Source organism: Columba livia, chromosome 5 (assembly GCF_036013475.1).
Source record: "Columba livia isolate bColLiv1 breed racing homer chromosome 5, bColLiv1.pat.W.v2, whole genome shotgun sequence".
Classification (NCBI taxonomy): domain Eukaryota; kingdom Metazoa; phylum Chordata; class Aves; order Columbiformes; family Columbidae; genus Columba; species Columba livia.
This window is the reverse complement of record NC_088606.1, coordinates 23198609-23224600: the sequence shown is the minus strand read 5'-3', so window position 1 is coordinate 23224600 and position 25992 is coordinate 23198609. Positions and strand designations below refer to the sequence as shown.

The 25992-nt window shown below is 41.4% G+C and overlaps 1 protein-coding gene across 25 annotated transcripts in view; it reads left to right on the top strand.

Moving 5' to 3' along the window:
- NRXN3 (neurexin 3) overlaps nt 1–25992 on the top strand; it is a 1033016-nt gene that overhangs the window by 631483 nt on the left and 375541 nt on the right. The gene's annotated exons all lie outside the window — the stretch shown is intronic.

The window sequence follows — 25992 nt, the reverse complement described above, 5'->3', positions numbered from 1 at the left end:
CAGATTTCTTCCTGCAATAATCAATAGACAGTCTGAAGCGACAGACCCTGTCCTGGCATATTCTTGTAAGAACTGCTTCTGAGAGGAGAGGTTGCAGTGGAGCAGCCAGGTGCTGTGTGGGACTGAGAGTGAACAATGAAAGATATTTGCAAGAGCAAATACTGTTACTTCTTTCTTGGTACTTGAAGAAAGGGGCTGTTGAGACAAGGAGAGCTGCTCAGTCCAGCAGCATTCCACTCAGCTTTGCTTTCTGCCTGCGAGCTTTGAGAAGTTTAAGGAAGAGAATCTGAGCAGTATCTATCAGAGTATTAGGCAGGAATGCTTGCAGAGAAAGGGGCAGAGGATGGGTTTTCATCATTGAAACAAAAGAAATGTGTACCTAATAGAAGAGTGATGGAAAGGGAGACCTGAGAATAGGCTTAGGAGCCAGGTACTCAAATTTGATTTCTCACATCTTGTTCTGTTGAATAAGTCACATCACCCATCTGATAATGGGGAATATGCTACAGATCTCTGTTTAGGGGGAGGTCTGATAATTAATGGGTGCTGATAGAGTGCCTGGAAGATGAAAAATGCTGAGTATTATCACAGTAAATAGTAACCCCTTTGACTCATTTATGATCTTATTGCCACCAAATGTCTCTCTTGCTTCCTGTCATTTCAACTAAGCCTCCTTCTCATCCTATTAAACACCAGGGGGAAGATCCTCAGCTAGCATCAGTTGTCACAGCTCCATTGACTTTAATTATTTCTCTTGCACGACATATTTCATCCAAAGCCCTTCAAGTGTTTGAGAGATATTGGCCAATTAAGCACCACAACCTCTACAGGAGGTAAAGCATCATACCACAGTTAGAGAAACTTAGAAAAGAAAGGTTAATCAACTTACCCAAGGTCGGGAAGAAAGGGTAACAGAGGTAAGAAAATAGACTAAGAGTTGTGCTCCTAATTCTGGAGGTTGCCTTGGCCAGGTTTTGCTCTGTGTATTGGGGTGGATCTGAAGCCGCTATTGCAAACTTTGCCTTTTTCAGGTTCTTAATGGTATGAGACAGAGCCGGACTCACTTCCTTTTCACGCACTCATATACTTTTAGATTTTTTTATCATTCTCATTTTATTTGAGGTATCGTAGGAAGAGAATTATGGAGGCCATACATATAAAAGCTGATTCCTCAGCTGGTATAAATTAGAAGGACTTCCCAAAGGCAATGGGAATATGATGACCTGAGGATCTGGTCCCTGGGGCTTATTTCTGACACAGTATGGCTATAAGACGCCTAGGGATTTTCAGCCTCCAGTCACTTATGCACAGGCTTTCTGAAGCTGCGGGAAGCTAAACTGCCTACTGTTGGTGATTGCTTTTGCAATATATTGTAAGTCAGGACTTTATCATCGTATGTGCAAATGACTCTCAGTAAGCTAGTTTGTGCCCTCATGCCTGCTGGAAGTCCAAAATGGCTGCATCAAATGGCAATATTTAGAATAGCCCCAAGTGGAAATACTCTGAATATCCACAGTAACTCCGCTGTTTCTGAGATGGGGTTTGTTTTCTCCAATTTGGGGAGTGTTTGTATAACTTCAGCACTTTATTCTGCAAATTTAGACCCTCTTTCAGGGAAGCTAGTGAAATCAGTGAGAGTGGAGTTTAATTTATAAATAGGCAGCAGATAAGCATGAGGAGAGGCAATGAATAACCCAGAGATGGAGGAGTTAGAGATCAGTTGTGACACAATGGCAGAGCTAAGAAGCAACACTCTGGCTGGGTCAGCGCTCGAAGTGTAGTGCTTGATTACACATATGGTTTTAAGATCAAAATAAAGTTTTTGTTGTTGTTTGGTTGTGTTTGTGTTGGTTTTGTTTTTTTTAAAGCAAACACAACAACAAAACCACAAACAAAACCAACCTTAAAAAACAAACCCCAAGCAAACAAAAAACCCCACACAACAAGCCTTATCCTGTGAAACTTGCAGCTTTGATACAGTGCTTATGTGCTCATAGCACACAGCTAGGAAATAATAATATGTTGGGGTTTTTTAAAGCTACAAACAAGTTCAAGGGTAAAGCCTTTTAGAGCTATGAGAAAAGAAATGTATTTATAAGTCTGAGATATTTATTTCCTGAAGTAGCTTTAAATCCTTATGGGGTACTCTATACACTAAGTTAAGACAGGATAATATCAAAATACCAGCTCTTTGTTATTTAGGTATAGAATAACTGAATCTAAAATGTGTTGTGTCTTAATACTTGGTGGAAAAAACAATCCTATGGCTGTAAATCTTATGAAGATAATTACATTGGAGTAAATATTTGTACAAATGTTTAAAGAAATGCAAATCAGTTCTGGGAGAAGCCAGGTCTAAGAATTCACAGGAGCACTGGAGGAAGGGCTGAGGTGTGTGGAGAGGGAAGTGAGAGGAGGACAGAGCAGCTCAGAAACTCAGATTGTGTGTGGCATTCCCTTTCTGCCCCTTCACGCACAGGTACTTCAGAACTAAGAACTGGTACGTTTTAAAAAACCCCACTGCCTAAAATCCTGAAAATTCTTTTTTCTTCTTCTGTGCTAGGGTTAAACATTAAGCTGTGCTACACTTTCCTGACCCTTTCACCAAACATATCTTAATATGAAAACACTTGGTCAGGGGTCTTCACCTATGAAAGGAGATAAAGAGACAGGAGAAAGGAGATGAAAAGAAAGCACCAACCTTCAACTCCAACCTGGAAAAACTGTTTGCATTTTTACTTTTCCCATGCAGAAAACATGCTTTCCAGCAAGAGGAAAGGGAGATGCGCACGCTTCAGCTCAGTAGCCACAAATGGCCTATGTGTTTGGTCTTCATGAGAACCTATATCAGGCATATGCTCCCTCATGGAAATTTCTCTCACATGTGTTCTCCCATACCATCTAAGCCTAGATTTTCTTCCACTGCCATGGAAACCAGAGGTCTTGTTTGGGTGGAGAAGGGGAACTGCTGTTCTGCCAGGAACCCGATGTAAGAGAAAGAAACAAGAAGTTTTCCTGTTTGTTTAATATGTCCAAACACTGACTTGGAAAATGCTCCCCGATTATTTGGAGGTGCTGCCTTCTCAAGAAGGTAATCGTGTACCATGGAATAGGAGAAGTCTCTGTACTTCAGAAAGTGGGCACAGTATGGCTTGAGGTGTTTCCCCATTTAACTTCAGTGAACATGTAAAAGTGCCAGCATCCCTCTTAAGGGTTATAGCGCTAAGAACAAATTTTAAAGTGCCAGAGTACTTCATTGTTAGGTGTAAAACCTTTTTGTGTTGACAAGTGCAAGCAGTCTTGCAGTTAACAGGACCCTGGGGACTTTGTGTTCATTGGAAGAATGAAAAAGCAAGAGAAAACATTTATGTACAAGCTAATACTTTTTGCTAGGGCCCGCACAATTTAGACACAGGACACTCAAAGGTGAATTTTACATGTCTGAAAGCACTCCTTTTACAACAGTATCTCAAAGAGTTAGAACTGATCTGGTCAACCTGAGTCTGTAGGAATACAGTAAACAGGTATGTGCTGTGTGAGCACACTCGGTCCTGTATCACAAGCCTGGTAGGGTTCTGAGAACATGAAAATAAGGCTTACAATTGTGATTAATTAAAGCCAGTGCAACATCACTTCCTCAGCCTCCCCTGGTACAGTCAGTGCCTCATACTTGTATCCTTTCCTGAGAATCCCCACATGTGCCCTGCCAATCTTCCCATCCTTGAGACTATGAGAATGAAAAACTTGCTAGTATTGCAGTCCTGGGCTCACGCAGCTTCCTTGGGGGGATCCAGGATAGCTTTCAGAAAACACCGGTCCTCCCCTCCTACTTTTTGGGAATGGGAGAGGCATGCAGGCTTGGGTAGTTTGCAGTGGGCTGCTGCCTTTGCACTACTGGTGTGCGCTACCTCTTTGTAAAGAAAGGATACACTCCCAAAAGAAGAATTTCTGTATAATCATAGGTGATATAGTGTGTGTGTGTTTGTTTTCTTCTGGCAAGGTCCTTCTAGAAAGGATATAGCTAAGGAAGGAACTTCCCCCCCCCGCTCCTGAAAGAGTTATTTTCATCCTTCATGACATGATACTGTTGACTAATAATCCACCTGTGCTTCAGGATGTCTGTCCAGGTTCTTGCATAGAGAGCTTATGCTGATTGCAGCTGTGTGGTCTCTTGCATATCTCTCTGCCCAGAAAAAGGTACTTAGGACTCCTGCTGATCATTGGTTGTTCCCTGGTGGACAGGACCACCCTGTCCATCTTGCTCCTGTTTCAAATGCTGTTACCAATATGCCATACCTTGACTGCATGTCAAAGCTTTTGAAAATACACACTGTACTCAGGATGTGATGTGATGTGATGTGATGTGAGGACGTGGTCGGTATGGGTCATTCTGCATGATCTAGTGGGCTATAGAGGAGAGGCAGACATCCTCTCTAAGGGACAGTCTTAGAGGAAGTCCCTGGATCTCTCTGTTCAGGTAATATTTTTTGCTCAGGGAGAGGGAATTCTGTGGAAGCCGTGTGCCACCTGGCTGGCTCAGTGTCACTTCTGACATTTAGCTAATACAAATGTGGTTGTCATTCTCATTTTTCCCAGCTCTAAGAAATGTTATAATGTATAAAAGCCGTCATGTTATCATCAGTTTTGATGACAGCATTAAACAGTGTATTAAGCCATTCCCTTTGGTGTACAATTCATACCTCTTAGCCTGGAGGTGCATTTCTTATTAAAATGCCTCAGTTCCACATATTGTGAAATAATATCCACTGAAATTCCCCCATTTTATTTATGTATTTAAGAGAAGTTGGTGAGGGATTTGGGAAAACAAATGAATTTACTGCTTGGTAATAATGTAACATCATAAAAGGTACAGTTCTTATTATGCAAGCTATTTTCAAAGAGATTTTTAGGCATTTCATTCAAATTGGCTTTGAAATGAGCACTGTTCCAGATGGACTAAAAAATATCTGAATGTCCCCAGGGACCGCATGTTGAGTCAGAGATAAGGGGACAGTAGAGTTGGAGGGCACTTTAGAAAAGATTGTGTTGCAAGATTTCTTTTTTCTTCTCATCAAAACAGTCAAGATATACAGAACTAGTGGTTTTAGTTACCTCAATTTTCATTATTTGAAACTGAGTTTTAAAACTGGTTGTGGAGGGTGCTGATCACTCTTCTCCTGAAATTCAGGTTCCTCTAAGGGTTCTCTTGTTTGACACCCAAATATTGAGGTAGCTAACACCAAATTGCTCTAAACCATCAGTCTGGCTTAACAGCTGCAGTGTTAATGTAGAAAGGGGTTAAGTAATAGTCATCAGTTTTGTTGTCAAACTGGGAGGAACTGCAAGCCCTAGAGGCAAAATAAGACAATATGACAAATGGTCTGTGTTGGTGGCTTTGCCAGAAGAGTTACAGGCAGAGCTTATATAAACAAGCTTAGATCTTGTGCCATGGTGAGGCACCGATAGCCACTTAGCTGTGCTGGGGAAAAACACCTTTTTTTCTTGGTGTAATTGTATCTGTAACTGAGAGTTTTCCTTCAGAAGAGCTGTGTTCTTTGCCGAAGTAGACAAAAGGTGAATAATTCACCCAGCCAGAGCTATACAAGAAAAATTTCTTGTTTGGGCACTTTCATACTCAGGTTCCAGCAGTGCCCAAAGAGCTGCCTGCTCGAGGCATCATCATGGACTTGCAGAGGTTGTTCCCTGGGAATATTTGCACTGCATGGTCTGGCCCTTACCAGGCATGTGTGCAGTATCGCAAATGACTTAATACTAATTTTTCTCCATTCTATTTCATTCTTTTATGAATAATTTCTTTTTAATTTAAACTTTAACAAAATAGGACTTTTTGGCCTGTAAAGGTTTCATAGACTTCTAGGATGTAGGTGACAGCTTCCTCCTCCCATTATCTGTTCTCTCTTTTGCTTGCTGTTCTTCTTCAGCACTGAAAATGTAATCAAAGTCACTGGGGCCCCAGTAGACCTCAACTTGTTGATTAGAATTGGATAAACTAGAGGAATTCTGGTGGGAATGGAAGGCATTTATGATGACTACCTGGCATTTTTCTCTGCCCTTTTTTATGTACTTGTCACTGTATTTTCCCACATCAATCTCATAAAACATTCTCTTGCTCGTGCTTGAAATATTGATATTATCCTACAGCAAAGATAAAAGCACATCACAGAGCAATATGGCTTGGTGATAGAATTATCTGCAATACACAGAAATCTCTACTGATGTTTAGGGCTGGCATGGTATTAAACACATTACTTCTGCTGACAGGCTTTTTCATTTCCTCGCATCATGCAGGTAGGGGAATTTGAAGGAAATCTAGTTTTCAGTTCTAGATTTGCTCAATAAAAAACGTAAAACAGAAATGCTGGTGGATATGGTAGCATCTCTTTAAATCAAAAGGTTCTCACAGAAAGTTTAAATAAGTTTCAGAGTATGCTATGTGTTTTTATATGTATATGTATGTGTCTGTATGTCTGTATTCACAAATACATCTATATATTAACCAATATTTACACAAACTCTACAACTGTTTGGTATTTAACAAGTCTGAAAGGACAGGAGAGAATCCAAGTTCAGGCAGTTAAAAATTAGTATCAGTCAACTTTGTTCTCTTTGGTATGGGCTTCATGATACAATCTTTGGTAACATGTTTACTCATTATTTCTCCTCTAAGACTTTCTCCCCATGCCTTGCACAGAAAGGAAGAGTTTCTAGCACAACTTGGGGATCTCCTTTTGAAGTGACTGCCCTTTACATAGGATGCTCGGTTCAATTTTAGTTAAGTGGAATGGGTAGTGGACGGCGTGGGGAGGGTTCTTGAGCAAAACATCAACTAAGGGTCATGGTAGGATGCTGGGTAAGTTAGTGAAATATTTTTTTTTTCCTCAGGCTATCCCTGAATTATACGTTCTTTGCGTTCCAGTCCCCAACTTGAGATGGTATAGCTTGGATGGAAACAATATTGAGCCCTGAAAACAGCAATCGAGTCAGTGCTAAATGTGATGCAAATGTGTAAGGTGTCATAAGGCGCTAAACACTCTGTGTAATCAGAATTTGCAATCTGAATTTGCACATTCAATACTAGTGAGCACTTTGACTTAATTCCCCTGTTCCTGAGCTCTACATTCGTAAAATGAGCCTATCACCTTAGAAAGGGATTGTCAAAAGTAATTAGTTTTTGCAAAACAGTCCAGTGCTTTGCTGAGTGGCATCACAGAAAAGCCCATGGGTTAGTACAGTGTGCAGGAGGGGCCACAAATGGAGCAATGAAGATAAAACAAAGTATAGAGTAATGGCACCTTCAACAGGCGTTATTCAGCCCATGTGCTGAATGAAGGAAAGGTAAAGTCAAAAAGAGTCATGTGTGTGATCATGTAATTAGAGGCTGTAACAAAACATACACAAGTGAAAACCAGGGACTGCTTTTATGCTGTATTTGTGCAGAAATTTATGCCTAGAAATTAATAATTTTAAAAATAATAGTGGTTGCTGTTGGGTAGGATGGGAGAGAATCCAGTCGGGTGGCCTGTGGCAGAGGCTGCTCCACCCTGACAGTCTGTTCTGTCTCTCACTGCCTCAGCTCTGCTCTCTGGACATTGGAGGTAATTAATACTTGCTTTCTATGTACCCCGTGGCATTAAATTCCTTTGGAATAGCTTGATACTGTATATTGTACAAATATAAACTATTCCTATGTAGTACACAATTTATTTGTGGAGTTGAGGATTTTGGAATATTATTTTTGTATCTTTTCAGGGTTACGCATTCATTGCAAAATAAAACTGAGTGTTCTGCTGCTGTACTGAACAGACCCAGAGCTGATCAGAGCATGTTGGGGTTTTCATACGTTGCTTGGTTTAGGGAGATCAGGTCTTCTGCAGCCCAGAAGGTGGTAGTTTTGGAGCAGAAAACTCTGAGGTCTTTTCTTGCTACCGCTGCATGTTTCGGTATCTTGTGTGAATCTGGCACAAATTATTAACCAGCAAACGCTATTTTTTCTGTAACTGATGAGGGATTTAAAAAACTTTTGAAAATTTAGTTGAATATAACCAAGTATTTGTGCCTGCAATAAAATGTGTTAACAGAACAAATTAATGAGCATACAGAAAATGAGATGTCAGTGGTACTACATTATCTTGTCAGGGTGTTTCTCCAGGAAACCAGAGGTTTAGCAGAATGTCTGGCACAACAAACACAAAAAATATTGTGCTAATCCTTAGCCTTCAGTAGCTACGTGCCTTCTCATGCTAGCAGGCTACAAATTGTATTTAGTATGTGAATTATTGTAAATGCATACCCCTTGCTTGAGGACATCATAGAGGTGAATTATATGTGGGCTGCTGGGATCACACTGGCCAGGGGTTCTTATAGCTACTTCTGCAAGGGGACTGCTAAGGTTAAACAGCATAGTTTTTGTAATATAGTCTTTCCCGCTGGGTATGACTTTGATTTTTTTCTCTCAGGTTTAAGCCTTGACAGTTAGAAAAAAACCCAATACTTCTTTCCCATCAGAAAGTCAAGCATATTTGATATGGTTAATTCCTAGAAGGTGAGAAAATACATATGATTTTATAGAGCTCCTTTTGGAGCAGTAGTACCAAAAGAAGGACTGTTGTTGCCATTTCCATCTAGACCAGAACCTGCTGTCTCTCGAGAACTGTGGGAGAAACAGTTATTTTTTTTTTCTCAAGAAGCACTGAAACAATGTCAAAGCTTTTAATCCTATCCAAAAGGAACAAGTCAGGTTATCTTGTGCCATCCCTTTGAATGTGCCAGCCATGAATCTAATATATGAATATGTAGACCTTACATGTAAACACACGCTACAAGCAAAAGTCGATCCTGTGCACCGGAGTTACATTACCTTTTACATTACTGCTTGTTCTGTTATGGGTAGTGTTCAGGTCAGTGCTATTGAGCATGTTTCTTTGTGTGGCAATTTATATTGTGTACAGAGTTCCAGAGGACAGCGGGGGGGGATCATATGGCTGTAGGTTGTGCAAAGCCTCTGGTGTACATCCGTCATTTTCAAGGCAGCAGGAGAGCTTATTCTTTTTGCCAGGCTTTAGCTGCAGGAGCTGGGATGTGCCTCCCCCTCGGAGCTCCTGGTGGCCTGCTGCGCAGGGAATATTCAGCATTCAGTGCATCTGTGCTGCAGCCGCCTGGCAGAGCACCAAGCTTGCAAGAGGGCATGAGAGAAAGCATAACCCTGTTTAAAAGCACTCGGGCTCATCAGCAGACTGTGGTATTGTAGAAGAGAAGGGGTAACATGGCTCCATAGTTCATCCTTATGCAAATAAGGTGCCAGCTGGCAGTAGAGAAAAGGGACTATTTCCTGGCATTGGGAAATGCTGAAAGCGACAAGGTGGAGAGACGAGGTTATGTGTGTGCTACTCTTGCTCCTTGTCCCATTGTAGCCCAAGAAACAGGGAGATATGGAAGGTAAAAAGGGAACGGGGTCAGAGGAGAGGGGAGACACATGAAATTAGTCATATTCCCAGAGAGCAATTCGTTTTAGGAAAGCTGAGGCAGTGCAAGGGAGAGCACTGTTGCCTACCCAAGTTTTATCTAGATGAGAAGGCTAGTAACTATAAGTGAGGCTGCAAAACAACTCTACTTTAGCTTTTCATTTTCTTACTCCAAAGGCAAATAAATGCATATTTAAATGATCACAGCAGTTAAACACTGCTCCAGTGAAGTAGCATTCTGTTACATCTGCCTGGCAAACACCTGGCTGTGCCTCTACAGAAAACGTATTTTGAAATGTTCACTGATAAAGAATTGGGGTTGTTTTTTAAATGTGAAATGTCTTTTTATTGCTAGTGCATAATTTAATTTTGAGGCCACTGGTGTCTGATGTGTATTTTAAAATCTTAGTTTCTGCAGGCACATGGCGTGTCACTGTGTCTACTCATTTAATTTTTCTGAAAAGAAATTTTCTAGCTATTACAGATGAAAGCATGAAAACACACCCCGGAATTCCCTCTCCCCTTCCCAAATCTAAAAGAAAAAGGCAAATAAAACAAATTCTAGTATTTTAAAATAAAAATAGTAATAATTTTAAAATTATTATTTTTGCACTGGGGGGGCAGTTCCCAGATTTGCACTTCAGAGGCTGGTGGTTTTACTAGCCTAAGCTTCTGGACTGCAGCCTGGAATTCAAGGCCCACAGTTGTACTTGGGAGTGAGCAGACTGTGGCACATGGTGAAAAGGGAAAATTACCTTTGTGAGACTTCATTTTTGCAGTGTAGAAGGACTTTCTTGAGCTGGGTGTGAGAAGGGGTTCGAGAGCGGAGCAGGTTGCAGTGGGATCATGCTCAGGGATTGCTTGCAGAGAGTTCCTTTGCAGTGAATCTGAGGTTCCCCTTCTGTGATGCCGGATCCCTGAATTCGGTACCTGACTCTGCCCTTATGGGTTAAGTTGCACTGTTCTTGTAGATTATATGATGATTTGAAGAATAAGTTTTGTCTGATTAAATTCTATCCCATTTTGGGACCACACATCTCACCTGACAGTGGTGCGGGATACTGCAATGTATTAACACTGTTCTGCTCCCACTGCTGCATAATGACACCAGTTTGCAGCATGTTTTGTTGAACAGGCCATAGGATGTGATAATTTCTCTGAGCCCTATGCTTGGCTGCAGAAAAAACAAAATGGGACGCTTCTCCTAACATCTTTCTGGTAAAATCAGAAATGCAATCTGTGGTCCAGATTTTTTCTTTTTTTTTTTCTTTTTTTTTTTTTTTTTAACTGAAAACACTGAGGAATGAGCCAGACTGAGGATATAAGAGTGACCTTTGGGATGATGAAAGAACCATGGCTGGTCATACTAAAAGGGAGGGAGCTGATTTGTTGTGGCCACTGAGCACAGTCAGACTCCGCACTTCTCGCTAATTCTGCAGTTTGTAGACAGCCAGGACTGTCTGCCCCCATCTGTTACCACGCTGCTCCCATAACGATTTACCACCGTCTTTCTCAGCATGGCACATCTATGAAAGTCATATCTGTATGAGCACCAGCATGGAAGCTTGAGCTGTTCCCACTCACCCTTGTTAAACAAAGTTGTTCCAGCTGCGCTGTGCGGCAGGGCTGGTGTTTTGCGAAGGCCTCGGCAGTGCCTTTTCTGTGGTGGTGCTGCAGTCCCTGGGGTCACAGCTCTTAAGGATTAGTCACTGTCTTCAAGCTCAAGCTAATAATAAAAAACCAAAGCAATTAATATCTTTGAAACACATTTATAAAAGTGAATGAGGGAGCCCATCTGTTCTGTCACAGAAAGACCCCTTAGGCCTGCACATCCCCTAGGTGGAGGAATTTTCAGCCTTGTCTTTACCTACGTGTTCACCCTCCCTCCTGGCTTCCCCAGGCAAAGCCGTACCCTGTGCTGTGGTGAATGCTGCTGCAAGGAGGCACTGGGAGCTCTGCTGTGCATTGCTACAGTTGAGTGGCCCCAAGAATGGTGAAGGGCAGTGGTCTGAGAGAGTGTGCCTTTTTTAATTAAAAAAAAGAGCAGTCAATTTTAGATATGAAGATAAAAGCATTTTGGAAGTTTTTCACTTTACAAAGCTCTGCTGTGACATTTAGATGCATTTATACAAGTTAAAAAGGAATTTGGCACCTTCCCACCTCTACTCAGCAGGCTTAGGAGAGGAAAAAGCAAATAAAAAGATAGGATTACTTGATATATGTTGCTTTGTTTTGTTCACATGAAGTGTTGTGCCCATTGATGCTGGGTGAGTACTATTACAGCCCACAAAGAGCCTTGACAGAGGAGTCATATTCAGTCAGGTCCACCGCTCACTTTCTAATGAGGAAAGATAATTATCATGCCAATCTCTGATGACTTTTTACACATTTAATCTGAAGAAAGAGAAGAGCATCTTCTGTCTAGTACAGACTTGAGAGCAGGGCCAGCAGGTATAACAGAGTAGTCACTGAAGGTTTTGTTCATTATTTCCCAGAAAAACACTGGGGAAAAGTCTTTGTGTCACTGCGTCTCTCTGTCTTCGGTGCTCTTGAGTTCAACTCGTGCAGTTTGACTGTGATGGCCGCAGTTCTCCAAGCATCTTTAGATCCCATCAGAAATGCTTTTGATGAGCATTTTATTACTCAGTTTGACAACCAAGTAGTCCCTCTCCCTGCCGCCTCTTTTCTGTTTGACAGGGAAAATCTGAGGTGTATTTGATGGGAACTGATTATGTGCAATGTGCTCTGAGGCATCCACTCCCTTGGCTATAGAGCTGTGTAGGCATGTTTATATGCTTGCATATTTTTTATATGTTATAAATGATCTGGGTGGATTTGCCTGCTACCTATCTGGGTTCATATGGATGAATGTGTCTTTTCTTTGAAAACACACAGGTGCTCATCCCAGGGGAGCATATAGATGGGCACATGCTCTGGGAGATATTTGCTTTTTACATACATGAGTGCATTAATATCTGTGAATTTATGGCTTCTGATTATGTGGGAGCTCTAAGACTACAGGGCCAGCTGTAACTTTGAGAATTGTCTTGAGAATTTTCTAGTATATTTTTCTTAGATGCAATACAAATTCATGGTGCTTCTGTTTTTGGACACTTCTTCATAACAGATTATTTTACTGATCCTATTTAGCAGTTGGTCGCACAGTCACACTAGAGGGGTTGCCCCTGGGCTGGGAATAAATGCCTCTGGATAGCACTGTATAAACTGATTTTGCCTTAGGAAAAAAGGCAAGCAGAACTGCACTGTGAGATATGGAAACTTTAGGAAATTGCCTCTTCCTTTTAGGACAAGGTATTAGGAATCTCAAGCAACTTGGTCAGATACAGAAGCTTGGAAACAGCTCCAGCTAATACTTAGAGTGTAATTTCAGTAAGATTTAGTTTATATTTTCTTTTACTTTACAGTCAGTTCTTCTATAATGTATCAGTGTTTTTTTTTTCTAGCACCCAATAGGTTTCTGCAGTGGAGGTGCACATTGAATGTGAAGACAACTGGTGGGACATTTGAGCTTTGGATGCTGGGGAAGTGGGTTTTGCATGTTAGCTGGGTTACTCCAGGATCAGTAATGGAAAAGTTGGCAGGATTTGGTTGCTGGCTTTAGATATCAGCATTTACAACTCATTGCAGAGAATGGAAGTGAACAAACCACACAAGCCTGCAGTTTTATGATACCTGCAGCTTGTCACTGCATTGGTTTATATATGTTTCAAGATCTTGTCCTCATATACTACTAGATCAAGACCAGTAGATCTTGATCATGTAGTTTACTGAATAGGTAATTTTTTTTTGCGCTATAGCAAGGGGGAAGAGGAACACCCTGACCTCTTTTGATTCATTCTCACTGTTCTCTGCAACACAAATTTCTCTAAACACAGGGCGAGGCACTTAAATCGCACTATTAGCTCAGATTGGAGAAAGCTGTGAGTAAATCTTATTGATCCACATCCCAGTGTCCAGCTGCTGAAACAACTGTTAAAACAGGTGTGTCTAATTTTAGCTTTCAAAAGAGCTGGGTAAAGTGTTGGCTGTGTTTCAGCATCTTTTGCTTAAAGAGAAGGCAGGTGGCATTCTCTGAACGTGTTGCTATTGAATTAGAGATACCTATTAATATTGGTGAGTCAACTTAACTTAATTCTTGCAACCTGATAACAAGAGCACTTTGAAAAGGATTGGAGAAGAATGACAGGTTACCTTGAATAAACCAAAAGGGAAAGAGATTGCAGTCTGTGTGTTCTGGCAACAGCAATTTAATCAATGTAGGTGCATCTGTGCTATCTGTCACTTTGCTGTTTGTATTTCTTTCCCTGGGTGACTTAAGGCACGTATGTCCTAGCTGTATTTTTTAAATGAAGGCATACTCCACTGAAGTAACGATTACAGATGCACATGAATAGATAGATACGTGAGAGAACATTAAAAAAGCCACCAACAACCCTGCTCTGACTGATTTTGGTTTTTGTTGCAAAATCGAGCATTCAAAATTGAGGCATGCTGAAAGTAAATGTAACATTTTCCCCTTCCTGCATTCCTTTCAGTCTTTAATTACAGGATCATGTTATTGTGGACTCCTAATTTGTTTGTGAGGCAGAAACAATCATTAAAAGAAACATGTTTGTATAGTTAGAAAATCTGTAGTCTGTGAAACCCTTGTTTTAGTCACTATAAAAGTTAAGGTGTCTGCTGAAAAATGAAGAGGAAGGAAGGGGGTCTAGTAATTAAAGAACTTCGGTGCCACCATGGGTGCCTGATCCATGTCCCTATCTCTGCAGCAGCCTTCCAGAGTGGTGCATTCTTCCTAAAACACAGTAAGTATGTTGTAGAAGTGAAGTGCTGGACAGCAGAAGTAATGGATTATTATCACTATATACTTTTATATTAGTCTCTTTGCATCCCCAAGAACAATGGCTTTGAAAGCCAACCACTAATTGCAGTGGACTGTGAATCCCCAAAAACCCTGCTAGAAAGAAGTAGAGGGGATAACAGAAGATATTTTTAAAATGAAGCATTTTGTTCATGTTTCTTAGCAGCATCTGATCGTGCTGAGGAGGGTATAAGTAGCATCTAGCTCCTCCAGATGTCAGCTATTTAGAGAGACACACACCAGAAGTTCTGTGGACAACAAATGACTGAATCCCACGCAGGATGCTCTTCTTGGCAAGAGAAGAAATGGGAGTGAGTGGGTGAGCCTGTGTGCGTTCCTGTGCAGGATGGGATGGGCAATTACAAAAATGGGAGATAGAGAGGGAGAAAAATGAAGATGGATGGAAGTAAAAATACCTGCTAAATGCCAGCTGTCCTGCTTGGACAGTGTGGGATTGTTGCCTGGGGTAGTCTCAGTGCTTTGTCTAGTCTGATTTTAATCCTTTAAACTTTTTTTTACCATGATTTATATAACTTAAGCTACAATGAGCTCTCTATATAAACAGCTGGGTATGTATTCTTTTTAGCCTGTAACTAGTGACCTAAGAAAACCTAATAATGAGAGTGGTTTGTTGCAATGCAGCTCACTGGGAAAAAGCAAAGCAAAATTATTAAACTGTCCTCTCTTGAAAGCAGATTTCAAAGATGTATTTATTTAAATGCAAATTTTGTTAGTAAGTTCTTTAAATCTCAGCAGTATTTCTGGGGACAAATCAAAGGGTCTCATAGAACCCACAAATAGCCAGAGGGTTTGGGGGCTCCCCTCAGATGTTACCTCTTTACCCAACAGACGTTGGAAACATGCCATCATACTAGTTTTGAAACTTACTTTTGCATCGTATTTTCCTGCTATCTGGAACTGCATTAGATAATTTGTTTCTCTTTCTTGTGCAGTTTCTGTTCAGAGGTTGGCTCTGATACTGAAGTGATGTTTGAGAGTGCAGAAGGGAGACACTGTGCCTGCCTTTGTGTTCTAGCCATCTAGATTCTTTTGCCAGCACTAGATGAAATCTCCCTTTTGCAGTAGAGAGTAATGCTTCAACAAAGTGGCACAGAATTACTCACCTTTGAAGGTTTCCTTCTGGTCCTGCTATTTCTGTTGTCCTTTAACTAAAACATACTTCATCATCATATGTATGCGGTACAGATCTAAGATGCTGAATTATCTGTCTCTCATACCATAGTCTTTGGCTCTGCTTCTCTTTTTACAAAGGGTTTCTTGCAATACAGCCCATAGTGAGAAGCTGACATCCTGCAACTTCAACTGTCACACCACTTGAGGCCATACTGTACTGGTGTGGAAACATAGTGTTATTTTAGTCTGGTTTTCTAAGGAAATGATGCTTCTGCAATCATTCTGTCTGGCCGTTGCCTGTTTGGTTGCCTGGCCAGGAACCACCACATTTGACAGGAGTGTTGAAGCTACAAAGGCACTGAATTCCTACAGAACTTGTTCCTCATTCCTGCTAAGGCATTAGGGCTGGTCCACCAGCTGGTAGGCTTGCAGCTCTGGACCTGCCACAACGCAGGCTGCCTCTTCCTCAGCCAAAGCAAGACATGAGGAGGGAAGGAAATGAAAGGTGTTACAGGGGGTAAGGAAACATGACAAAAATCCAGTTGCATCAGAGGAGGGAATGTGAGAGAAGGTGCGAGGAACTGAGGGTGATGCGATGATGCTATTGTGGTGAATGGTGGGGTGACAAAGGGGAAACCTGAAGCCTTGTTTCCTGCTGATTTATTTCTGTGGTTCTGCTGCTTGTAGAACAATGTGTTTTCAGGGAGCCAGGAATATCAGATGCCCTCTTTTTCTCTGCCTGCTGTTACTTTTCTGAGGATTACATCTAGTGTAGGGACTGGCAGTGGGTAATAAGCATCTCAGTGCAAGAAAAGGTGTTATACAGAGCACCTGTATATCTGTTTATTCTGTTGATCACATACTGCTCTCTGTCTCTTTTGGCAAATTTTGATAGCTTGGGCTGTCATAGAATAGCTACCTTCTGATTTCTGTGCAGGAGGAGATCAGAATGCAGAGATGAAGACAGCAACAAAATGATTCAGAGTTAGTCATCCTGAAGACCACTCAGTTTTCTTTCATCCTCACAGTACCCACCATACTCCTGCCAGTACCCTGGAGGAGTCAATGACAGACTGTGTGTTGCCATCCTGAGTGCTCACTGTTTAGTGACTGATAAAAAGGGGAGGGAGGTGAAGCATGGTATCTAGTTAAAACTGGGCAGACCTAATTATAACTTAAGGAGTGATTTAAGGGATGAATTCATCCAGGGTGCAGATGGCTTTTGTATGACCAACCAGAAGTTCAGAAGGAAGAAAGAAAAAATGTGATTCTTCAAGTGAGCTCCCTCTATGGGTTGCACATTTTCCCATTTTCTCTTTTTCTGGTTTCCTCTGTAGTTATCCCTGCTGACAGACTGAGGAAGAGGTAAAGAGACTAAAGAGGAGAGAGAGAAGCAGAAATACATGTGTGTGCATGTGTGCATGCACATGTGTTTGTATGCATCTGACTACTTTAAATGTTGTCCCTGCATCCCTATCGTTAGTTTTTCCCATGGCATTTTACAATGAATAGCTGGAGGTTTTTCTCTGTCCTGTCCAATAATTAGCACATCCATGTTTAAGCAGTTTACGCCTTATCTGTTCTATACGGCCTATGAGTGAGGGGGTGTCTTGCTCCTTCCTCTTCTTTTTTCCCCCTTCCTCATTTTCACAGCTGCCTGGTTCTTAAAGCCCATATACTGCTGATGTCTGCCTGTGCTCTGGTGTCAGCCTTTGCAGCACCAGTGGGGTTTTATTGCTGCTGAATGCCTCCCCCTACACAAATTCCCTCCCATTTTACTCAGAGACCAGATTGCTGGGTAGAGGGAAGCATTCAGTTTGAGAAAGCAGGCTTTTGGCATCCATGTGACTAGCACAAACACTCTTTGAATCACAGGCAGGATGGAGGATTTGACAAGATAAGGAAACTGCTAGTGTCTCAGGAGACCTGCAGCGCTGGAGAAGCTTGTGCGGGTGGAATGGAGTTTGAGACCCTGGGGAATGATAGGAGAGTGAGGTGCTTCACCAGGAGAGAGGTGTTTTTAAAGCAGTTTCTGCTCCTTACATTTATTCTCACTATTGTGCTTTTCTTGAGCTTCTCTGCTGGAGACCAAGTGTCCTAGAAAGTCCTCTGATCAGTTGCTGCAAATGGACCTGGAGTGTATTTTGCTTCCATCTGTTTGATTAGTTTGAGTGGGTGTGTTGCATGCCTTCAAGCCAGGGCCTGTCCTCACTAGCATTAAATATATCAGCAGGGAACAGGTAGTTGGTACTGTACCTATCACAGTGCAATGCTAAGCTGCATTTTCTGAAAGTTGCAAAAACTTAAAAAAAAATCTTAGTGAAAAAAGCCTAGGAACCCATGGACTAGGGCTTAGCCATATGTTCCATGTTATACAATATAAACCTGGAAGAAGTTAGTAGGGTGCTAATATGAACCCTCCTTCTATGTGAGGGGGTCACATATCTTACAAGTAATGTAAACAGGAGTATCATCAATAAGATACATTAAATAATTGTTCTTCTGTATGCAGTGCTCATGAGACTTCATCTGGAGGACTACATCTAGTCTGGGGAATTGCACTTCAAGAAAAATGTAGATATTTGGAAAAAGTTTCTAGTAAACTAGCAATAATGAGCACAGTCTAAAATCCACAGATCTCTAAGGAACAAGAAAACAAAATCTCCTTGTCTAGGACATAGTAGAAGTCTTCAAAGATGTAAAAGATATCTGTAAAGAGGAAGGAAATAATCTTTTGTCTATGATAGGACTGAAATTACAGATGACAATACTGCAACTGAAAATGTGTGTGTATATATAGGTGTGTTAGGGAATTGCAGCCTGCTAGGAAGGGAATGTTTAGAAAACTGATAAATCAGGCCAGTTTTAAACTTTAAAATAAAGCTCTACTGAACTCATTAATTAGCAACACACTTTATGCCAATGGTTAATTCTCAATCATTATCATTAATTATTACTTTATATACAAAACTGTTAGTCTTTAATGTTTATCCCCTAAATTAACTGTGACTATGTAGTACCATAGAGCTGATTCTCTGTAGTTAGCACCGACAGCTACTGTCCTTGCTGATCTTAGCTGCAGGAGAAGAGGTGAGAAGGATGAAAGAAGTTGGAAGTGATGCTGGCTTGTCATCTTCTGTATCACATTTCCCTTTTCATACCTGATGTTTTAATGCTACTTTCACTCTCCCAAAAGTGGGATCTTCAGCTGCTAACAGCACTGCTTCTTTTGTTATTTTTTCCCAGACATTCTGCTTGTGTATTCAGCAGGACACTTGGATGCCTCCTATGAGCAACTAACCACTTCTTGTTTGCCCAATTGGTGGACGTGTTGCTCACATACCTAGTGAAATGCTTGTATATACTATCATACTGTTATTAGTTACAATATTTTAGTACATTTCTATCTGGGCACAAGGAAAGGTAATATTAATTATATCCTTACTAATGCATTTGTAATTTATAGGTGTCACAAGCCACTTTTTTACTCCAGCAGATTTGTGAAAAAAAATTGAGAAAAATATAAATTCTGTTGATAAAGTTGAGCACTGGTATATATTACTTCCAGAGGCACTCATTTTTCATAATTGCAAATTAGACAACATCACCAAGAATGTTGTAGGTAAAATTTATCCCGCCTTGGAGTTCCTGGCTGTCTTGTCTACTATGAGACCTGTTACTTGGAGGGAAAAAATTCATTTCTGCTGTGGTTGAGAGCAACTGAACTGAACAGGCACCACAAAAAAATGGCTGTTTCCACTGGGTGAGGAGGCCATCCAATGGACTTATTGTTCATGATGCCTTAGTCAGTAAGTTGGTTTGCCACAGACCATGCAACATGGGCTCTTTCGGGGTTAAAAGCAGAAGAATTGTTCCCCACAGTGTCTTCATTTGTCCTTTCAATTTTTTTTAGCTTTGCTCTGACCTTCTTTTTCTCTTCATCTTCTGCACACTGACAAGGTATGTGTCCTAGGAAATTGCACCTACCAGCATCTTCCCCATGAGCAGCTTTGGCCACAGGAGACATTTAACTTTTTGTCTGGCTGGTGGTGAGACACTTGTGTCATTGAAAGATTTCCCCCCTACATCTTTCTTTGCTTTTCTTTTAATTCTTTTTTTGGCATTTTGGAGACTACAGCAAGCACCAGTCACCTGGCAGTTATTGCTGCGAGATGAACAGGTGATTACAGGCAAAAGCCCGGCAAGATGATAGGTGGAAGAGAAAAGCAAAGCAGAGGGGAGCCTGTGTACAGCGTCTATTAGAGAGCTCTCTTTTCATTAGCACAGAAACCAGTTTAAAGAAGCCAAAGCAACAGTTTTTCCAGCTTTTTCTTTCTGTGTCATACAAGATTTCTTTGAGTGCAAAAGGAAAATAAAAGTCTCCTTTTTGCTTTTACAGGTAAAAATTAAAATAGTTCTCTATTTACTGCGGCAGATATTTTAACTCTATCCATTCCCTGTCTCTTTCTATTTCAGACTTTCAGGTACTATTTAAGTTCTAGAACTCAGAGCTCTTAAATAATTTCCCACCGCTTTTCTTCCACACTAAGAATTCATGGCATAAGTGTTAGTTCTGCAGTGCTAATATTTAGCATTAGCTTGTAAGGTGCTGGACTAGCAGACCTCGGACATCTAAATATAGTTCTACAGAATAGATACAGCCAAGATGACAGTAGGTCACACGTCCTACTCTGTGATTTGCTGATGTGTCTAACCTCTTGCTGCTGTGAGAGTCACTAAAGGCAAGGGGTTGCAGCAGCATGTTATCCTAGGCAAGGCTCACACCAAGGCTGGGAACAGGCTGTTCACCTTAGACTTGACAATACTGATTGCAACCACAGGGAGAGCAAGCTACATATATTTTCGTTTCCATAAACATAGTAGCAACTTGCATCCATAGTATCAGTTGCTATGAGCTATGTTAGAGGTCAATTTGGCTCAACATAAAATCAGGCTAATCACAGAGCTGGTTAGAAAGTAATCTCCCTATAAGATGGGGCTGTTATGAATGATGGAAACCAGTTCTCAGCACATACTACAGGTCCCTACCATTTTATTCTGCTATCCTTAGCGAAACATAGGTAGTAGAAGCAATGAAGTGTGAATTCTGCGACAGACACATCAGAAAATTAAACCATTGGGCTCCTTCATTGGTGATTGAATAACTATTTAAGATCGAGCAGTGGACAGCCCTGATTTCTTCAAACTTGCCCAGTCTTCTGGTTTCTGTAAACTTTCTGAGCAAACCTTTGATAAAAAGTCACATTGTCTTAAATGATACAAGAAGTAGAAGCAGGTTTTGTTTCTCTGCCTGACAAGATTTGAGCAGCTGCCATTGACTCCAGCTTCTGATGAGTGTAAGAGGTACAAAGGCAGTTCCAGCCTTCCTGGAGGAAAGAGCTCTTCAGCCCCACAGAATCGGTTTTCTCTTGTTAGATGAGAGTCTCAGCACACAGTAGACAGGCAGACTAGGGCCTCTTTAGCCAACTACAATAAAGTGACCCAGAGGCAGGGATCAAAGTATTTGTGAGACAAAAATGGAGATAATGGGTACTTGAATAGCAGGAGCTCCTCACGATTGTTGAAGTAAACCAAACTTAGGCATCCTTCATTTAACGCAAAGCACGTTCATAATTATTGATCTAGTAGAGGGTCTAGAGTGTGAGAAGGATCTTGTCCTAATTTGTGAGGCAGCTTTAGGAGAGAGGATGCTCGCCAGTGTCCTGTGCAGGTAGCTGGGTGTATCTCTGTGGCACATTCAGTGAAGATGGGAGACTTACAGGCCCAGGGCTGAAAGAAGTTGCACTAGTTGCTGCTGTGTGAAGCCATTCTTGCCAGTATCTAAGCCCTTCCTTTCTCTTAGGTTCACAGACTAGCAGATTTGAGCCAAAAAGGTACTGTTTGCTCATAAAGCTGGTCCAGCATGTTGGCTCATACCTTTCCAGCAAGTCTTTAAGCTCTCCAGGAACAGGACTCTGCTTCTGTTAGTTTACGTAGTGCTGAGCACACTGGATTGTCCTGTATATATTACCTAGTAAGCAGGACCAGTTCTGACACGTTATTGTCAGTTTGTATTAGCAAATTCTGAAATTGCCTCTTTCCCAAATACAATTGATTAATGCTTATCAAAATGAAATATATTGCTGTACTTGTGCCTCGCCGCCTCTTCTTGTTCTTGCTTTTTTTTCTACCAGCATAGGACTGTAGGTGTGAAATTTCAGAAAATAAAAGTTTGACCTTTGCAAGATTTCTGGCCCTTAAATTAGATACTTCACAGAACTGAATTTATGTCCCTCATCTTCTGTCAAAGCTCCCAGTGGTTACTGTTGCTTTTGGCTAAGTTACTGCTAGCCCAGGCTAACTGGTTGTCATCAGGTTGCATTTCTCTTCTCACAAATGAACATCAAGGGTCCAATCTCCCTTCACTGATGTCAGTCCACTGTCTCTGTTGAATTTACTTGTCCTGACATAAATAAGAACAAAACTAGACTCCAAAGCTCCTGTATTAGTTGCTTGTAGCAAACACTGGTCCCTTGGAGCTGAGCTGAAAAGAGAATTAGACCTGCCCTATGTCACTGGTGCCTCAACTTTTGTAGGTAACTGGACTTAGTAGATGCTAAAGGAGAGCACAGGACCGCTGAGAATAGATTGCTCTTTTGTTTTTCAAAGGTGTGGAATAGAACTGGGAGCTACAGAGACAGTAGTGAGTTGGTTATACACAGAAAAAGTACTGCATAGCAGCAGCTCTGTGTGGTCTTCAGCCCTGTCCTGGAGCAACCCTTCCCTTTCCCTCTGGATGAGTGGATACGGATAATTCTTTGGTGCTGCTGGGTCTGACCCGTGTCTGGAGGCTGCCTGCAGAGGGGCAGCGATGACAAGGACAGTGGGGCACCAGGAACTAGTCTCAGAGCAGTTAATTCTGCCGGCAGTGCTGAGGAACTACCAGCATTTTGGTCACTACTGTCCTTAGCAGTATTTGAAGTAACTTGCTAAAGACAAAGGTGTCTATATGTTAGTCCTACACTCTCTACAGCATGCAATACCCTCTCACTTATTTTATTTTATTTTAGCCTCTATTTTAAGATCATAAGCAGAACCTTCCTCTTGTTCTTGGTAAAGTATGGTTTTTTTTAAAAAAATGGAACTGTTCTGAACCTTGAGAGAAACAGTTCAATCTGGAAAAAGCTTTTCAGTGACAGGGTATTCTAGCTTAACCTTATTATATAGCAATGTCTTAACCTTATTATATAGCAATACACTGGCTAATACTGTACCTCATCAGCCTCTACTGCTTGGAGCCAGAGCTGTCATCTCTCTGGCAGCCACCCTGCATTGCTAAAAGCTAATGGAGATTCCCCTTTGGATCCAGTTTTAGAGATCTCTGATTTTAGAGAAGAGCTGACTTTTTCAGTTCTGAGTGCAGCAAAGTAATTAACAGCTAAGATTTAATAGGAAATATAGAGAGTTGTACTTGTTGACACAAATAAGGGAGAGTAGAAACTTTTCCTGGGCTTGAAGCCAATTGGCTCTCTTTCTGGGATTCTAAAACTCAGAAACAATTGCTTTATTATTTCTCATTTCTGCAGAATATGGTCACCCTCTGCTCTTGTAGTAAAAGAAACAGCTATGTAAGAAATAGTACTATTTTTCTCATGTCTGTAGGGAGCAACTTATGATGGGAACCATTATCATTTAAGGCACCCATTTCAGTTCTGAAGGTGCAAGAGCATTTAGAAAGACTGTATGTTTACTCAGATGAACTAAGCTAACAGGAAAATAACAATTCCTCTTTTGAAGTAAATCTGGTTGGAATAATGTTGTTGAAACTCCGCTTCTGACTACAAACTTCCCCTTGCGACCCAAGAGGGGAAACTGGTTTTGAGATTTGTCCTCTTCCTGCAGTGTTGCTGCTAAATAAATGAGTCACCTGTGAATTACAGGGCAGTAAATACATCCACCGACACCTAATAAAGCAAGGTAGAGTGAAGTTCTAGTACTTTATGGTGTCACCAGAACTCTATGATGTATTTATAACCAGCTTCGCCGTTTGTTTTTTTTCTTTTTTTAAAATTTATTTTTATTTTTGTGTTGTACTCATATAGATTGACTCTCTTGGCCTTCATCCTTTTTTGCCCAAGGCTGTTTTTACCCAATGGTTTGCAGCAAAGGAAGGTTGGGAGGCAGAACTTAGGACAACTCCTCAGCACAGGGGCAACACAGCAACTCTGTTTCTCATGTTTGGGGACTATGAGGCATTTTGTGTCTATGGCCAGGGCAGTGTCAAGTGATGCTTATGTCCTTTGTATATCCCCTGCATCTAAGCTGGTACCTCTGTGTGTGGGGAAGAGGTTGGTGACAGCATGAGCTGAGGAAAGGATTGGTGATTTTCTCTGTCACTTGGTAATTTGCTGCCCATTGCAGGGACTCTGCCTCCCACAGCAGCCCAAGAGGTGCCTGGCATGAACAGGGGCTCAGATACAGAGAAGAGGATGTCATCTGTCAGGCTGTTAAAGGGGAATTAAGACCCCAAGGATGTTCCCATTGTTTTGTCAACTAAGAAGGTCCCTCTTCTGTTTTTTTCTCTTTTAGCAACATGGCAAACAGTTGCAGGAAAGTGGCAAGGGGTGTACCTGTGCAGTTCTCCTGCTCTTCTGTCTGGAATTGCACTTCATAAAACACATATATTTTCCATATCAATGAATGAGATTTCCACCATTCCATTCTGGAGAAGCAGCACTGAGTCCTTGATGTTTATATCTGGAGTCCCATTTTAAGTGATTGATCTGGTAATGTGTGATATATTCTGTCCTTTTTGTGATGCTGTGGTCAGAGAAAAAGAAAGTACAATGATGGGAGGCAGATTTTTGTTGCATTCTTGATAGCTACTTAGGTCTGAAATTTATTCAGAACAGATTTCTTGTATTTTACAAATAAACTATTCAGTGCTTTGTCTTTAATACACATCCTTCCGCCTTTCCCTAAATCAAACTCTCTACAGTTTAACTACACAAAAAATATTTCAGAGTACTTTGTCTGTGGACGTGGGTGAAAGTCAGGACTTCTGCTGTGAGGAATTCAAGGTGGATACCAGCAGTATCCTCATGGGTCAGCAGACTTTCAAGAGTGATATGCAAGGTTATATTTTCACTCCTCTCCCAAGACAGTTAAGAGTGTAGGGAGGCTTCCTCTCAAAGACAGGATCCTTCTGGGTATCCTGCCACATATATCACAGCAACTCCAGTTTCCTCAACAAAACTCAGACCCAGGAACAGTTGTCTTGCACAGAGAGAACTTGCTCTGTGCCCTGAGCATGACACTGCAAACCTGCCAGCCAGCAGGCACCTCCCTGCAGGTTACTCACCCCTGCCTGAAGCCATGCACCCCTTATGAGGAAGGTTGATATTCACACTTTAAGGCTAACAAATGGCCATCAAATCAGACAAGTTTATTCTAACACCACATACTGGTTAGGTTGGACAATCCTGGTGTCTGTTCTGCTCAGTTCTCGTGACTGTCAGTTACTCACTGGCTCAACACCTCTGAGCCTCTGTTTCCTTATCTATAGAAAGGCAAAGTAAAGCTGTTAAATGGCTGCATTAATAAAAGATTTTAAAGCACCCTGAGATTCTTGGGTGGCAGATGTTGGATAAATTTGAAAGTAGTATTCTTGCTTTCCATCTTTACAATCCACAAATCATTGATTAAACCCAGCAAAACACTGAAGCGTTTCTGACTGCTTTAGCCCCTGATTTAGATCACTTAAACTATAAGTTACTAGAATATAAATTACAAGCATATAAGGCTCAGATAGATGTTTTAGGTGTGCAACTTGGGCTGATCATTACAAGTTAACTCTTGTGCTGTACCTAATTGAGATCAGTGGCTGAAAACATTGCATCTTTGCTTTATGGAAATATGTACGAAGTATGCGAAGCAGGTTTCTGAGGCGTGTGTGTGCACACCTACAAACACAGATCCGGAGGGGAAAACTAGGAAACTTAGTCATAAACAATTTATTCTGGTTTGAATTAATAAATGAAGGAGAGGGAGGCAGTGCAAGGCAAGGCAAGGCCTGGCGCTGGCTCCTTTTCCAAAGGTCCTTAATTACTCCCTGAGTGATCTTGCATAAGTCACTTCATCGTTGGAGACTGGCTTGCCCAGTGTGGCTGGGGATTTTTGCCATGCAAATTGGTAGGCAATAAATTACTAGATAATGCTGCTACGTTTATTTATTAATTTATGGGCTGTAACATCTGGGTACGGTCCTCAGTCTCTGAGGATTAAGTGCAAATAATACCGATTTGGACTCAGCCTATTGTTGCAGGACCATTTAAAAAAAAAAAAAAAAAAAAAAAAAGGCAAAAAGCAGTACGGAGTTTTAGCGAGCGCGGTCCTTCCTGGTTCTCACTTCGCTCCCGTGCAGTGCGGCCGCAGGATGAGAGCTAGGAGAGGCCGGCGCGGGGGAACGGTGCCAAATGAGCCCGTCCCTGTGGC